The sequence below is a fragment of the Sciurus carolinensis genome, chromosome 8, assembly GCF_902686445.1.
Source record: "Sciurus carolinensis chromosome 8, mSciCar1.2, whole genome shotgun sequence".
NCBI lineage: Eukaryota > Metazoa > Chordata > Mammalia > Rodentia > Sciuridae > Sciurus > Sciurus carolinensis.
Genome location: NC_062220.1, coordinates 7,065,988 through 7,078,324, shown reverse-complemented (window position 1 = coordinate 7,078,324; position 12,337 = coordinate 7,065,988). Strand labels below are relative to the sequence as shown.

Sequence of the window (12,337 nt, the reverse complement as noted above, 5' to 3'; positions counted from 1 at the left end):
ACACCCCTCATTCCCCCTCTCATTTAAAAAGAGTATTGGCTCTTGTGTTTTTATTAATTAGATAAGGTTATGGGTGATTGACTGATTTATAGCCAACATTGTCCTCTGGCAGTTAACCCTTTTCTCATCCACAATGGACGTAACTGAGAGATCCCCACACCAGGTGGCTTCTGAAACTCACTGTGGGCTCACTGTGCTCATGAAGTGGGGGCCTACAAGTCAAGGTGGTTTGAGGAGTCTTGGGTGATGATAGTGGGGTTAAGAATGTAGGTAGGCCCTATATATAAAATGGGTATCAGTGTGGCCCCATGTCATGCAGTTCTGAACAGCAGGATCTGTAATGGTTTCTAGAAACCCCAAGTAATGGAGTTCTGCAAATGTTATCTAGGGCTAAGCTAAAAGATACTGGTTAAGGTAGCTACCAAAATATTACATAAAGAAGGGGGCACCTGGATTTGAACCAGGGACCTCTTGATCTGCAGTCAACTGCTCTACCCCTGAGCTATACCCCCACTTACAAGGAACCTCTTATTAGCACCTTTTCATCCAGGGCACCACACCCAGACTACCTGTGACTTCTATTGTAGGTTTCTCTGCATGTTCTAGCAACTGACAGCTTTCTCCACTGAAGTATGCCCTATCCTCTTCATCCCAACCTTAACTAGTCACCCCAGCTCCCCTCCCTCCTCACACTGTGCTGGACCTTTGCACCTGGAAAGCACACCTGATTCCAGCATTTCCCTAAGTCCACACACAGTGATCAGACAAGAGCTGCTGGTTCTGGTTTTCAATGAACTTCACACACTGCCCATGGAGACCCTGCTCCATAATCCAAGGCTTCAAGGAGGGGGCTCATTATTTCACTCAATCAGTCATTCCCTCAACAATCAGTCGTGAAGCTTAATAGGTACTGGACCTTGTCATCCATGTTGAGGTCAGAGGGTTAGGGAAGACATAGTCCTTGTTCCTCAAAAAGTCTTGGTCCAAACAGGAGACAAACCCAGAAACAAAATTTTTCCAGAGGTTTCAGGGAGAAAGAAGCCCCACAGACATCAGAAGGACCTTCCTGGAGATATGACAAGGAGAATTGACCTAAGGAAAAACTGGGCTCCTCAAAGCCAGAGACTTCAGAATGCTGGATATCCATGTGATGAGGGAGCCTTGTGGTCATTACCTTGGAGGACAAATTTGACACAGCCCATGGATCAGCCATGACTGGAGGAGCCTCATAGCTTACTGTCTACTAACTCCTTCTGGACAGGATGACACAGAGAGATAGCCTGAGAAGAGTCCAGATCAAAGGGGTAAATACTTAAGTTCATTCCTGTTTCACTGCAAGGAGTAAGACTTATATAGATGACATGGGTATGTTACTCCTTGTCATTTACTACTTCAGAAAATTTCCTCTTCCAGTACCACCCCTGAAAAAGAAAAAAAGAAAGAAAATATCCTTTTTGGCATGTAAAAAGATTCTAGCAATTCTACGTGGATTTGAACCAGGAACCTCTTGATCTATAGTCACATGCTCTACCCCTGAGCTATACTCCCTGCTTCCTAGGAGTGTGTAATAAGCACCCTAAACCTGCTTGGCCACACCTTGGATCTCCACCTGGAGATGTGCACTTGCTAGTGCCTACCATCATATGCTTCCTTCCTACTAGTTCATGCCCCTTCCTGTCTATACACCTGTAGGGATAACCAGCATCCTTCCTCCCTAGAACCTGGCTGAGATAGGAACAAAAAAATCTTAAATGTCTGAAGCTAGAACCTTCTTCACACTCAACTAGAGGAGCCAGACCACAAGTACTGGCTGCTCAACTGACCTTCAGAGGTGAGGGTGGGGTCTGGGATGGCAAAAGCAAACATCCTTGGTTTCTCCCTGAGAAATTTTAACCCAACCCTCTGAGAAGGGCATCTAGGAATCTTGTGTGCCTCTAGCCCTTCCCTGTGGGATTCTGACTCACATATGGTTCAGAGGTCTTAATTTTATCTGCACCTATGTTAGTTCCTCATCCCTGTGATCAAAATCCCTGACAAGAAAAACTTACAGGAAGAATAGTGTGTTTAGGCTCCCAGTTTCACAGGTTCAGTCCGTGATCATATGACCGAAATGGTCTGGGCCCAAGGTGAGGCAGAACATCATGAGAGAAGATCGTGGTGAAGGAAAGATGTAAGCTCATGGCAGCCAGAAAGCAGAGATGCTAGCTCATGGCAGACAGAAAGCATAGAGAGCAAGTGAGTCACCAGGGACAGAATAAAAACGCCAAATGTACATCCCAATGACTCTTTCTTTTGCTACACCACAAGGCCAAGTTACTATCACTCCATTCAGATTATTAATCCATCAAATGGATTAATCCAATAACTGGGCTACAGTTCTCATAATCAAATTATTTCACCTCTGAACTTTCCTACACTGAAACTGTAGATTTTATGAGATATCAGAGATCCAGACCATGACAGTGACCTTTCATGCTGTAGACCTAAAAAAAACAAACAAACAACAAAAAAAACAAACCAAAACTCACAACAGTAAATCATCATAACAGAAAAACATCAACTGATTGGTGATGGAGTCATTATGGAGCCCACATTGATGATGAAGGTCTTCTGTTCACCAAACACTAAGGTGCAAGGGATAAACCTCCTCTGTATCTCTCCTTCCTCTCTGATAATTCTGCCTTTTCTTAATCCCTCAAGGCTCAGACAGAAGGAGCCTGAACAGAGGATCCAGTGACCCCAGATCCCCTACTGAAAGGTGGAGAAATGGGAGTCTAGAGACCCACAGTCCCTGGAGCATGAACAGTGGCTGCAAATACGTGGTCCCTATGAAAGTGGGGCCAGCAGGTGGCCGTGTCTTGAACCAAGGGCTTCCTGCTGTGCACGCAGTTGCTTTGCCCTGAGTTATCCCCTGGTCCCTGTTCAGACCTTCCTGATTAACACTGTGTCACAATCTAAGATCCAGGGTGGACTCTCAAAGCTCTTCATCTAGTGAACTAGAGGGCAGTGCCTGACCTCACTCAGACAGACCTCATTCTCACCTTGAGCTGGGCCTGTCCTTCCCCAGAGACCTATGCCAGCACTTCTAGAAATCTTCCTGCCCAGCACCCTGCACCTCCTTCTCCTCAGCACCTGTGTGGGGCTACAGTTTGGAGAGTCACTGTTCAGAACTGGAAGTTGCCTCTTTCCTTCTCTCCTGAGTTTTCTCCACTAATCCCCTCCATCAGGACTCCCAGCTCCTCTCACCCTCTGCCATTGCTGCCCTAAGGGGTTTGTCTTGCATTTCCACTCTCTGATCTCTTCCCCTGTCATGTTCCAGTCCTGGGTGAAAAGGGAGACACATTTCCAGAGAGGCCAGGACACCAGGCAGACCACACACCCTCAGCTCCGCACAGCTGGAGGGACAGGACCAGGCACAGCACCTGGCTACTTGAGCCCTCAACCCTCAGACCTCCATCTCTATTGGAAGATTTCAAAAAATTCTTAGCAAATGACCAGATATAGGAATAAACAAGGAACTGGGCCAAGAGATTCAACTGCCACAATCTGCCCTCTGGATCAGAGTCACGTGCAAAATGTACTCACCTCTATACAAGGACAGGGCCTCATCCAATTGATATGTTTTCCTAATGCTCTCAGAATACTGTAATTCCAAAACCTCAAGTCTTTCTCCTCCCCTGCATATTTATATGCATTGCAAACATACATAATGCTAGGATTGATTTTTAGATATTCATACGTGTACAAAATAGAATAATATTATGACCAATATCATTCTCTGCTACTTCCCTTCTCCATCCTTTCCTTTCTCACCCTGGTCCCTTTCCTCTATTTTACTGATCTACCTACAATTTACATGAGATCCCCCAACTTTCTTTTCCTTTTTCCTCTGTATCTATTGCATATGAGAGAAAATACACCTCTGACTTGCTGATTTGGCGAGTTTTGCTTAACAAATGAGATTAGTTCATTTGCAAGTTCTGAGATTTGGTTTTGATTTCTTTGTAGGTAGTATTTCATTCAATATTTCCTGTAGAGCCAACTTAGTAGTCATGAATTCTTGTAGTTTGTGCTTATCTTGAAGGTTTTTATTTCTTCTATGATTCTGTTGGATAGCTTTATTGGATCTAACAATCTTGGTGGACAGTTGTTTTCCTTCAGTTCTTGCAACACATCATTCTAAGCCCTCTTGGATTTTATAATTTGTACCAGGAAATCAGGACTAATTCTGATGGGTTTGTCTCTAAATGCAACCTGGCATTTTTCTCTTGAAGATTTTACAATTCTATCCTTGTTCTGCATATCAGGCATTTTTATTATCATATGTCATGGAGAGATTAATTTTTGGTCTTGTCTCTTTGAAGTTCTGAATGCCTCCTGTTCCTAAATGCCCAGATCAGTCTCTTATTTTGGTCATAGTTATTTACCTCTTTTCTTTAATATGGTCTGAATGTACAAGACTGCCACTTCGTCTTCCAGCTAAGTGATTCTGTCCATGGTCTACTCTATCACAGAGACCTTCAAGTGAATATTTTATTAGATTTATTGTGTCTTTCATTTCCAAATTCTTTTGATTTTTCAATATCTCTATCTCCATATTGAATTTCTCATTCACATTCTGTACTGAATTCCTTAATTCATTCAGTTGCCCTCCTGTGTTCTCTTGGAATTCATTCATCATCTTAAAAATTCTTAGGAATTTTTTTCTCTGATATTTCATATCTTTGGAGACAGTTTCTGGTGAATTATGAACATTTGGATGCAACATGTTCCCTTGTTGTTTCATAATTTTTGTATTCCTGAGTTGGGTTTTGTGCCTCTGTTGACATGGATTTCTTTTCCACTCTGATGTGTAGGCCTGTTTTTATGACACAGTTTTTCTTGCCATAGTGTTTGGGTATATCAGCTTGATGTGAACTGTTCAATTTGTGTCCAGATGAAATTTGTTGTGTAGCATCCCTGCTGGTTCTTTGGTGATGATTAGTGTATTTTGCTACAATGTGTCAGAGCTTGAGGATTACACTTTCTTTACACATCTCAAATGAGTATTGTCCTGTTATAGATATGACAATTTGTGTTGTATAAACAGTGTATGTGGGATCCACCTCTGTGATTGCTCTTCTTCACTTAATAACTGTGTATATGCTAAAGGGATGTGGGAATGGATATAGATTGACACACATCATAGGAGTGGTGTCCACAACCTTTGTTTAATTCTCTTTCTTTTTGCTGTGGGAGTCGATGTTCAGGGGGGAACCTGAGGGTCCCCATATTGAATCTTAATTGGGGCCTGGGTGTTAGTTTGGGGATTTGTCTCTAACATGCTTTGGACTAAAGTGACATTGAAGTTTCAGGGTGACTAATTTGTGTGTGGATCAAGATTTGCTTTCTCTTGTCTGGTTTAGTTCAGGGGCAGAATCTCAACCCTGTGAACTTGGGGTATCACAATAGATTGGTGGAACCTCAGAGAAAAGAGGAAAACAAACAATAGCAACAACACAAGCGAATAATATACAGCATTTAAACAAAAGCCCAGGGCCAACTATGACATGAACCACACAAATGACCACTGATTCAGGGATGGTGGTCATTGATTGTCATGCAAGAAACAGGCATGAACGGGATCTGTCATTAACATAAACAGCAGGTGTGCACTGTAGCACCCACAGTGTGAGTCACTGCACAACTGGAATGGTGGGGCAGGAGTTATATAGGCCAAAGAGCTCTACAGGTGGTAAAATACAGCTTATAAAGACAAAGTGTAATAGGATAGAAAGGTCAGGGACATTTAGAATGTTCAAACTGAACAGAGAGAAAGCAGAGAGACCTAGAGAGTGATGGCTGTAAGGAGGGAAAATAAATAAAACAAAAGGTCCAGTAAGGAGAGGGAAAAGGGTAAGAAGATAATTTGGCTATAAGAGAGAAAAGGAGAAAAAGAGAAACAAAAGCAGAAACAAAGACAAAGTAGAAAAACAAACAAAACAACCCTAAACCTGAACATACAAGAAAAAAAAAACTATAAAAAGGTAAAATAGGAAATAAATGAAATACAAGTATATATATCTGCACGAATCTTCCACAACAAGTATTCATGCAGATATAGAAGAAGGAGGAAAAGGCAGAGATAGATGTGGGGAAGAAATGAAAAGTCTAAAGATCCAGGAAACTGTCATTGTCCCACATGTGGTGACGTGGCAGGCACAGAATCAGCTTTGGTCTCCATTTTAGTTCTTTCACTAATTCAGTGAAAAGAGGTCAGAGATTCTCACAACACAGTCAGAAAAGTCCTGCGTTTGGGGCCCATGAGGGCCAGGGCCCACACCGTGACCTTTGAACCTACCATTTGCTTTCCTTGAGAAGGTGGGATCAGTCATCCACCTGAAGCCACTCTTGCTGCTCTTGGTCCCTAGGGGACCATGGGAAAGTCTCATCCAACTTTTTCTCTTGTAGAATCAGAACTTCTGCATTTCCATCCCCCAAAACAACCTAAATCTTCATTATCTTCTAGTCAATAAGGCCCAGCTACCAGTGCACACTCCCTTCATTTGCCTGAGGGTCTTCTGCCTGGTCCCCATTGCTGGTCCTAGTCAGGGCACTGGATTATAGAGGAGCCCATCTCAGACTCACAGAAACCCAGAAGACAGTGGTGGGCTGGGACAGGTGGAAAGGAGCTCCTGTCCCAGCAGGGATGTCTGAAGACCCAGGCTCATAGAGTGGGCAGAACCAGGGAAGCCAGGGGCCTGGATGGCAACCAGCATGGTTAGGGAGCCATGCCCACCTCCAGAATGGACACTGGCCACAGCCCCTGGCCCCCTGGCAGTGCCTGGGCTCTGTCACCTCCAGGTTGAACCCCACCTCTGGCCTCCCTCTCTGTGTACTTGACTCAGCACTCAGAGTCTTACTTGAGGTCAATAGTGGACCAAGTCTAAGGCATTAGCAAGTGTGCTGGGTGATTTTGTCTGCTGGGTTGGGCTGTGGCAGGCAATGTTCAACCAAACACCTATGGGATGCTGCTGCAAAGGCATTTTTTGGATTAACACTTAAATCAGTAGACTCTGAGTCAAGCCCATTGCCCCTCCAAGCTTGGGTGCCTTGTGGAATCAGTTCGTTGTGCACTTGAGAAACACCTGAGGTTCCAGGGAAGGAGGAAATTGTTCAAACCCCTGACTGAGTCTGTATTACAAAGACAGATTGTCCCACCCACTGTCTGCTAACCAGCCTGGGGTGAGATCTCAGCTGACTCTGGTACCAGCTGTTGGGAGCTAAGGATACACACTGAAGTCACTTCATCCAGTCAATTCCAGAGAGCTGTGTGGATGTGGATCCTTAGAGTGTTTTACAAAGTAGGATGAGTATAAGTTTAAATAATTCTGAACTGTGCCCTTAGACTGCCTTCAGACTAGAGTTACCATGTCTGCTCTTCCCGTGTCTCCAGGTTATGGGGCCACCATGCAGAAAGCAGAATTACCCACTTCACAACTGTTTGGGCAAGTTCTTAGAATGTTCTCTGTCCAGGACCCATGAGCAGTGACTCACCTTTGACGACACTAGGTTTCTCTAGATCTACAGGTGTCAGGGACACTTGACAGTGAACACCACCTGCCTCACCTCTCTCCACACTGGAGACTGAATCAAGGTGGTGGAAAAAATCTGGAATTCAAAGATTGTGTTCACTGAGTGAAAATAAAAGGGGGCACCTGGATTTGAACCAGGGACCTCTTGATCTGCAGTCAAATGCTCTACCCCTGAGCTATACCCCCTGCTGCCTGTGTGTGTCTAATAAGCACTCTAAACCCGGGTGACCACACCCTGGATTTTACCACCTTCACAAGCTTAGTCACTAGTGTTAAGCCATCAATTGTGTCCTATCCTGGAATCTAATCTACATCTATAAGTGTAAGTTCCAATACCATTTTCCTCCCAATTAAAATCATTGAATGTTAGGAAGGATGTTAGCAAGGGATTGTGATCCCTCCCCACAAAACTAAATTTCTAAGATTCCAGGTTGAACTAATCAGGAAGATGAAGGGTGCTCTCTCTCTTTAGCAAGGTCAGCTGGTACTTCTGAGGTACATTCAGTTGGGTAACTGTGATTCAGCAATGACGTCCCTCCATACTGTCAGCCTAGCAGAGCAACTAAGGACAATCTTCAGAGACCCCTGACCACAGCAGCCTGCCTTCTGCCAGGTAACTGACGGCCCAGACAAAGCTTTCACGAGTCTTATGAAGGGTGGTGCTGAGGGTGAACGGCAAGGAGCACACCGACCAGAGGAGAGGCCAGGGAGCTTAGCCACAAGAGAACATGCCAGAGGGGACACCTGGATTCACACCAGGGACCCTTGGTCTGCCCTGAAATGCTCCACCCCCGAGCAATGCTCCCTTGACTGACTGGGTTCCCCCTCCAAATATGTCACCTGTGTTCCCACACCCAGGACTCCATGGTGCTCTGGGTGGGATATCACATGGGTGTGAATTTTTCAATGTATTTGCTAAAGGTTTTCTTTTATTTGCGGGGGCGGGGACGGTCTGGGAATTGAAATTAGCGGCCCTCAACCACTGAACCACATCCCCAGCCCTATTTTGTATTTTATTTAGAGTCAGGGTCTCACCAAGTTGCTTAGTGCCTTGCAATATTGCTGAAGCTGCCTTTGAACTCACAACCCTCCTGTCTCAGCCTCTTGAACTGCACAAATGTGTTTTGCTCTATAGTTTCCTTCTTAGTTCTTTGGTGATGATTGGTCTATTTCGACAGAATGTATGGTGTGTCAGAGTTTGAGGATTCTCCTTTCCCTGAAGGTCTCAAACCAGTGGGTGTGGTCATTTAGATCTAGAAATTTGTGTTCTATACAGCAGGGTATGTGGGGTGTACCCTCTGTGATTATGGCTCTTCTTTACTTAACAACACTGGATATTCTAAAAGAATATAAGAATGATCTACAGCACACCTGTTATCCCGACAGCTCAGGAGACTGAGCCTTTGGATCAGGAGTTCAAAGCCAGCCTCAGTAAAGTGAGGCGCTAAGCCACTGAGATCCTGTCTCTAGATAAATTACAATAAACAATAACATGAAATAAAATAAAATATAGGGCTGGGGATGTGGCTCAGTGGTGGAGTGCCCCTGAGTTCAATCCACGGTATCCACAAAAGAGAATCCTCATAGGTGTGATGTCCAGAGCCTTGGTGTTAATGCTGTTTGTGCTGCAGGAGTGGGTGTCCCTCAGTGGGACCTGAGGGCTCTCCATATCCATTCCAACTTGGGCCTGGACATTAGTGTGGGGTTTTGTGCCCTTTCTTTTTTCGATAAGTTTCAATCTAGGCAGTTTTTTTCGGGAGCAAGGTGTGCTGTCTCTCATCTGGGTTTAGTTCAGCAGCATATTCTCTGTGAACTTGTAGTTTCACAATGGATTCCCAGTACCTCAAAGAGAAGGAGTAAACAAACAAAAGCAACAACATAAGCAAAAAATATTCAGCACCAAAACAAATGCCTGGTGCCAACTACGACATCCACAGTACAAATTAGCAAAAAACAGGAATGTTGTCAGTAATTGTCAACAGCAAAAGCAATAAATACCCATGAACTAGGTCTGGCATCAAGTACACAGCAGTGTCAACTACACCCCCCACAGTACTAGTAACTGCCAAAGCATGAATGCTGGGACAGGGAACTAAACAGTTCTAAAAGATGGTAAAAATACAGGTCATTAGGAGAAAAGCAGGTATGCTAGGAAGGTAAGAGAAAGCTTAGAACATTCAAAATGTGAACAAAGAGAAAACAGAAGAGATGTAACAAGTCATGACTGCAGAGAAGGAGGAGAAAATAAAGTTAATAAAAATAGAGAGAGGACCAGATAATTTGACTCTTAGAGGGAGAAGAAAGGAGAGAAAGAGAAACAAGAGAAACCAAAACAAAAACCCTCACCCTCAAAAATAAGACTAGGCAGAAACAATAACTTTTTTAAAAAATTTATTTTTATTGTAAACAAATGGGATACATCTTGTTTCTCTGTTTGTACATGAAGTAAAGGCATACTGTTTGTGTAATCATACATTTACATAGGGTAATAGTTTTGATTCATTCTGTTATTTTTTTCCTTCCCCCCCACCCTTCCCACCCCTCTTTTCCCTCTCTAAAGTCCCTCCTTCCTCTATTCTTGCCCCCCCACCCCCCATTATGTGTCATCATCCACTTATCAGCAAGATCATTCATCCTTTGGTTTCTCGAGATTGGTTTATCTCACTTAGTATGATATTCTCCAATTTCATCCATTTGCCTGCAAATGCCATAATTTTATCATTCTTTATGGCTAAGTAATATTCCATCATATATATATATACCACAATTTCTTTATCCATTCATCAATTGAAGGACATCTAGGTTGGTTCCACAATCTGGCTATTGTGAATTGAGCAGCTATGAACATTGATGTGGCTGCATCACTGTAGTATGCTGATTTTAAGTCCTTTGGGTATAGGCCGAGGAGTGGGATAGCTGGGTCAAATGGTGGTTCCATTCCAAGTTTTCTAAGGAGTCTCCACACTGCTTTCCAGAGTGGCTGCACTAATTTGCAGCCCCACCAGCAATGTATGAGTATACCTTTTTCCCACATCCTCGCCAACACCTGTTGTTGCTTGTATTCTTGATAATTGCCATTCTAATTGGGGTGAGATGGAATCTTAGGGTGGTTTTGATTTGCATTTTTCTTATTACTAGAGATGTTGAACATTTTTTCATATGTATGTTGATTGCTTGTAGATCTTCTGTGAAGTGTCTGTTCATTTCCTTAGCCCATTTGTTGATTGGCTTATTTGCATTCTTGGTGTAGAGTTTTTTGAGTTCTTTATAGATTCTGGAGATTAGTGCTCTATCTGAAGTATGAGAGGCAAAGATTTTCCCCCACTCTGTAGGCTCTCTGTTCACATTGCTAATAGTTTCCTTTGCTGAGAGAAAGCTTTTTAGTTTGAATCTATCCCAGTTATTGATTCTTCCTTTTTTTCCTTGTGCTATGGGAGTCCTGTTGAGGAAGTCTGGTCCTAAGCCGACATGTTGAAGCTCTGGACCTACTTTTTCTTCTATAAGATGCAAGGTCTCTGGTCTGATTCCGAGGTCCTTAATCCATTTTGAGTTTAGTTTCGTGCATGGTGAGAGATATGGTTTAGTTTCATTCTGTTGCATATGGATTTCCAATTCTCCCAGCACCATTTGTTGAAGAGGCTATCTTTTCTCCATTGCATATTTTTGGCCCCTTTGTCTAGTATGAGAAAATTGTATTTATTTGGGTTTGTGTCCGTGTCCTCTATTCTGTACCATTGATCCACCTTTCTATTTTGGTACCAATACCATGCCGTTTTTGTTACTATTGCTTTGTAGTAGAGTTGAAGATCTGGTATTGTGATACCCTCTGCTTCACTCTTTCTGCCAAGGATTGCTTTAGCTATTCTGGGTTTTTTATTCTTCCAGATGAATTTCATGATTGCTTGCTCTATTTCTGTAAGGTACATCATTGGGATTTTAATTGGAATTGCATTGAATCTGTATAGCACTTTTGGTAGTATGGCCATTTTGACAATATTAACTCTGTCTATCCAAGAACATGGGAGATCTTTCCATCTTCTAAGGTTTTTTAAATTTCTTTCTTTAGTGTTCTGTAGTTCTCATTATAGAGGTTTTTCACCTCTTTTGTGAGATTGATTCCCAAGTATTTTATTTTTTTCGAAGCTATTGTGAATGGGGGAGTTTTCCTAACTTCTCTTTCTGAAGATTCATCACTTATGTATAAAAATGCATTAGATTTATGAGCATTAATCTTATATCCTGCTACTTTACTGAATTCACTTATGAGTTCTAAAAGTTTTCTGGTGGAATTTTCCAGTTCCTCTAAATATATAATCATGTCATCAGCGAACAGGGATAGTTTGAGTTCTTCTTTTCCAATTCGTATCCCTTTAATTTCCTTGGTCTGTCAATTGCTCTGGCTAGAGTTTCGAGTACAATGTTGAATAGAAGTGGTGAAAGAGGGCATCCCTGCCTTGTTCCAGTTTTTAGGGGGAATGCTTTCAGTTTTACACCATTTAGAATGATATTGGCCATGGGCTTAGCATAGATGGCCTTTACAATGTTAAGGAATGTTCCCACTATCCCTATTATTTCTAATGTTTTGAGTATGAAGGGATGGTATATTTTATCAAATGCTTTTTCCGCATCTATCGCAATAATCATGTGATTCTTGACTTTAAGTCTGTTGATATGGTGAATTACATTTATTGATTTCCGAATGTTGAACCAACCTTGCATCCCTGGGATAAAACCCACTTGATCGTGGTGCGCTATCTTTTTAA

General features: G+C 42.7%; 2 non-coding genes across 2 annotated transcripts; both read right to left on the bottom strand.

Annotated features, from left to right (window-relative positions):
• Positions 1-440: 440 nt before the first annotated feature.
• Trnac-gca (transfer RNA cysteine (anticodon GCA)) lies at positions 441-512 on the bottom strand. The gene has a single exon. It is a non-coding gene; the product is annotated as a tRNA-Cys (tRNA).
• A 7,176-nt stretch (positions 513-7,688) lies between these two features.
• Trnac-gca (transfer RNA cysteine (anticodon GCA)) lies at positions 7,689-7,760 on the bottom strand. Its single transcript has one exon. It is a non-coding gene; the product is annotated as a tRNA-Cys (tRNA).
• Between the last annotated feature and the right edge of the window lie 4,577 nt (positions 7,761-12,337).